This window comes from Caretta caretta, chromosome 3 (assembly GCF_965140235.1).
Source record: "Caretta caretta isolate rCarCar2 chromosome 3, rCarCar1.hap1, whole genome shotgun sequence".
Taxonomy (NCBI): domain Eukaryota; kingdom Metazoa; phylum Chordata; order Testudines; family Cheloniidae; genus Caretta; species Caretta caretta.
In genome coordinates this window covers 163,421,328-163,425,975 of record NC_134208.1, presented here as the reverse complement: position 1 = coordinate 163,425,975, position 4,648 = coordinate 163,421,328, and positions in this window count along the sequence as shown.

Below are 4,648 nucleotides of genomic sequence, written 5' to 3'. Positions count from 1 at the left end.
TCGAGTCTGTCATGGTAAGGTGCAACCCACAAACACAGATAAAGGACTCCACTAAGGAGCTACACCCACTCTAGTGTCTGGCAGTCACATCAGTACCAAGACATGAAAGCATGAAGAACAGTTTTGGCAGCTAATGATTGGTATGCTTAGGATGCTGAGATCTGTTGGATTCAATATAATGCATTGTCTACCTTCCCCCCATTGCCACCCGCTTTTAAACACTCTGCCTATGACTTCTACAAAAGAAGTATACAGTAAATCAGAAAACAAATACAGTGTAAGTTCAAATAGAGGGGGAGGAAAAGACACATTCTGTACAACTAATAGCACTGAATGAAACTAAACCTGCTGCTAACAGCTTTTCAGTCTTTATTAATCACTTTCATACAGCCTAGCTTAGACTAACAATTAAACAAACAAACAAACAAAAAAAGAAAGAAAGGATTCAGGTAGCCTAAGTAAGGAAATCTGTGCATAGTGCATCCATTAGTTAATATTTTCTGAAAAATCATATGTTACAACAAAATTAAACTCTCTGGCACTAATACAAGTTTGTCTGGCCCACTAAGTTAACAAATTTGTTACTACACATCATTTATAAACTGTTGTTTTCCCTCCAGAGTAGCTAAAGCTATGACCCTTTGGTTATGTGTGTTCCTTGAACCTTCCTCCATGAAAAGTACCATGGAGTCAGTATGTTGTCACGATGCGCTCACTGAAAATGTCCACTAATGACCGTGGAAAGTAAAACAGCCCTTTGAATGGTTGAGGGGAATATTTAGGAATTTCTTCATGCAAAGTTGGGCACCCTAAGAGAAAAATGCTTTCAAGGTCAAACTATTGTTTATTTTGGAGCCTATTTCTCTTTCTGCTTTCCTGGTGACCTAGGAATGAGCTCACAATTGGAAGCAAACCTCTCTTCTGTTTCCACTCCTAAAGAATTACCTACTCTCTGAAAGCTCACAGGATTATCGATGGCTTTGCACCAAAAATACGATTTGGAATCCTGTGGAAAACACACACACACGTTTGCGTGTGTATGTATGACACTGACAGATTTAAGTTAAAAAAAAAAACCAAACTGTAGAAACATTAAAATGAAAAGTGATTGAATTCCTAGTAAATGGAAAGCTTCCCATATTCACAAATGGTCTGCTTTGTGCTTGAAAGTGAGATTACCTAATCTAGCATGACTCTACAGGACAGCAAAACATGCTGTTTTGTAATGAGTGTATAACTTTCACACTGTTTGGCAGCATCTCAAACTGAGATCCAATTAATAAACAAACTTTACTCAGGCTTTGAGTGTGGTTGTTGTAATATGGTTTTCTACAAGTGGGTACTTTTGACTATTGATTGCAATTATGATGATGACATGAACAAAAGCACTGTCTGTTTGCCCACCACACCCACACACAGAGTCCTTCTGACGACCAATCCTACTGAACTAGAAGACTATATCACCAAAGGCCAAATCTCACTTGCCTCACTTTTGTCAGCCTCCAACTGGGAATTTGCAGACAGCAAGGCAAGCAGAATTTGGCCCCAGCAGGGTTAGCCTTAGGTATAGACCACTCTAACAACCACCTATGGCAGGGGTAGTCAATAGATGGACCATGGGCCAAATCCAGACCATCAGATGCTTTTGAACAGACCACGAAATCTTTTTATTTACTTACTATTGTTATTGCGATGTGTAGTCTGGACCTTGACTATATATTGACCAAGAAATTTGGACCTTGAAAAAAATTGACTGTCCCAACCTAGGGAGTTGATTTTTCAGGGGTATATATCCAGCTTATTTTTCTCCCCTGCATAGCTTATGTGGGGGTCTTCCCTTTTAAGCCCTTCCAGTCCCCCACACAACTGCAGCTAGGGTCAGGGGCCACTGCACAAATGCAGCTCCAGCTCAGCCTTTCCAGCCTTGGCCCCAGATAGTTTTCAGGCGAAGGATGCCTAGTGTGGCTTAATGTTTAGCTCCAGCTGGCCCTGAAGAGGCATATGAGGACATTTGTTTAAATATGAACTGAACTTGGGAAAGGTCTGACTGCATTTTTCTTTTGCAACAATCAGCCCATTAAAATAAATCCTGACAGGAAGACCGATACCCAAGTGATGGGCATGCTGTGTGAATAGAATAGAAACAGGAGAAAAGGCTATAACTACTGTATTTAGGAAATGCGTCATCCTACTCCACTTACCTCCAAAATCCCTGGAAAATTACTTGGTAACTGAATTTTTAAAGTTTGCTTTGGTTCCTCCTCATACACACCTCTCCTTCCCCCTTTCCTGTCTTTATGCCTCCATCCTTCAGGCATTCCAGAAGGAAGAATTATAAAACACAAAACCCACCATAAAACCCAAATCTACATATGCAGGAGAGACTTCTCTTAAGTCATTCCTTCTCTTTTTTCACTGATGTATTCTCTCAAGAGTGATAATAATCTTTTTTGAAATGCAGGTCTAAGACGGAAGGAATTTTTATCTGGAAGAGTAATATAAATTAGCTTTGACTGCCAGTTTCCACTGATTATTACTTTCCAGGCGGAATTCCTACAAATTCTTGAGGCATGACCTCTGATGAAAAAATAAACCCCTTTAAAACTTGTTGAGAAATTCCAGATAACTTTCACAAGAGATTTAATTTTAGAGCATTAACACAATCTTGGTTGGAAAGATAAAACTACAATGCAGTAATTTGGTAGGAGTCATTACTTAACAGTGAAGTCATTTGAACTTATTTTACTGTGCTTAACTTTTTTCTCTCTTTTTTTTCCCAAGCTAATTTTATTATGCATTACTTAATGCACTTTGGATTCACCCTCATAAAAGGATAAAGTATCTCAGCAGATAACCAGTCTTATTCAGTTTGAGAGTAAACTTGTGAGCATTAGCTATCTACCACCAAAAAGTCAGAGTACAGGATATCATCTACATATTGTCAGTTAGCATTCATTAGCTTGTAAATCTTGGTTTTGTGAGGCTTAGGAAAAGGTAAAAGCTGCCATGGATAGAATGGAACTGTTTTAAATACCAGTGCCAAACAGTTACTAATGGCAAATACATCTTTGAATCCTACTTCAGCTCTCCTAAGCAAATAAATAATAATTTAAAAAAAGGCAAACCAAGAAAGCAGCTCTATTTTCTCTGCAAACACATGACCAAGTGAGAAACAAAGGCTGGAAGATGTTTATATTTTAATCATTGTTATAGTTTTTAATACTTAGGTCTTGAGCATATGATCCTCAGCAGGCAAGGCTTCTGTAGGCTTCAGCGAGCATTACGCGGATGGGTTTTGGTTCTGCAAGTAGCTTTTTGCAGGCAGATATTGCAGGGAGCCTACTGCTATCAATAGAGCTGCATGCAAGTACCAGGGTCTGCCCTGATTGGGGTCAGAGAGGATCAAGTCCTGAGTAATCATTTTCCCTAGGGTAAAGCCAGAAGCATTCTCAGCTCAATCCCATGTAATTTATAGTAGAAGCCCAATATTGCCATAGACAAATGAACAAAAGGGGTGACCATCTCTCAGTGCTCTAGATTAAAAATAACAAGGCTCCATTTTGGAGGACATTCTTTCTTCGACCCAAACAGGACTACTGATTTAACCTTGTATATGTTAGCAAAATGGCTGGGATTTTCAAAGGTCACCAAAGAACATAGGTACCCAGGCACAGATTCACAAAGGTTATTAAACTTCTAACTCCCACTGTACCTGTTTGAATCCAGACCTCAATTCCAATTCACTTCCAATAGGAGTTGGGTGCCAGGCTCTCTTAGGCCCCTGAAAATCCCAGCCATAACCTCATCTCTACCTTCAGATAATAATAAATTTATTCCCTTCTTTTCCACGTTATTTCCATCTTCACATATTCTGGGGAAAACCTGCTCTGTTCTACACACTGTAGAGTCACCGGTGATATTCCCCCTCCCCACATCCTATTCACCAAGGTCATGTCTTCCCAAGAGATGCATGCAGGTGCATCCCTCCGCTCATGCAGAGGCATGTTGAAGTCTATGTACTTCACTTTGCAGGATTAGGGCCTCACTGGAGCCATGAAGCTGGATAGGTCAATCAGAACTTTTCTTTTATGGGTAAATATTCATTTAAAATAAAGCCCCACCCCTTTCCCTCCCAAAAGCTGCCTACGGCATTCTACCAGATTCAGCTATGTTACAAAGGAAATAATATATTCTACTTTAGTAGCGGATGACCCAGAGATTTGGGGAAATGGAGATTTCTGACTGAAATCTTTAGCGATACCAGACACGCAGCACCTTGGGTCAGTACGCTGAAAAGTGACTCAGATAGAATGAGAATTTGTGTGTAGTCCTCAAATTCCCCGCCCCAGCATGAGGACCCCCACTAGCAGTGCTGATTGAAAGTTTTCAAATGAAATCTTTTTCACCAAAAAGTAATCTTTTTCAAAGTGGACATTCTCCCTCCCCCCACCCCGACCTCCCAATTTCTATAAACATTTTCTAAAAAAAAAAATTAAAATTTCTATACAATTTTATAAAATATTACATATTTTATATATTATATACTTTTATAAAATTATAATTATATATATCATATAATTTTATAAAATTTATAAATTTCTATAAAATTTTTATAGACATTTCTATAACAATTTCTATAAAAATTTGG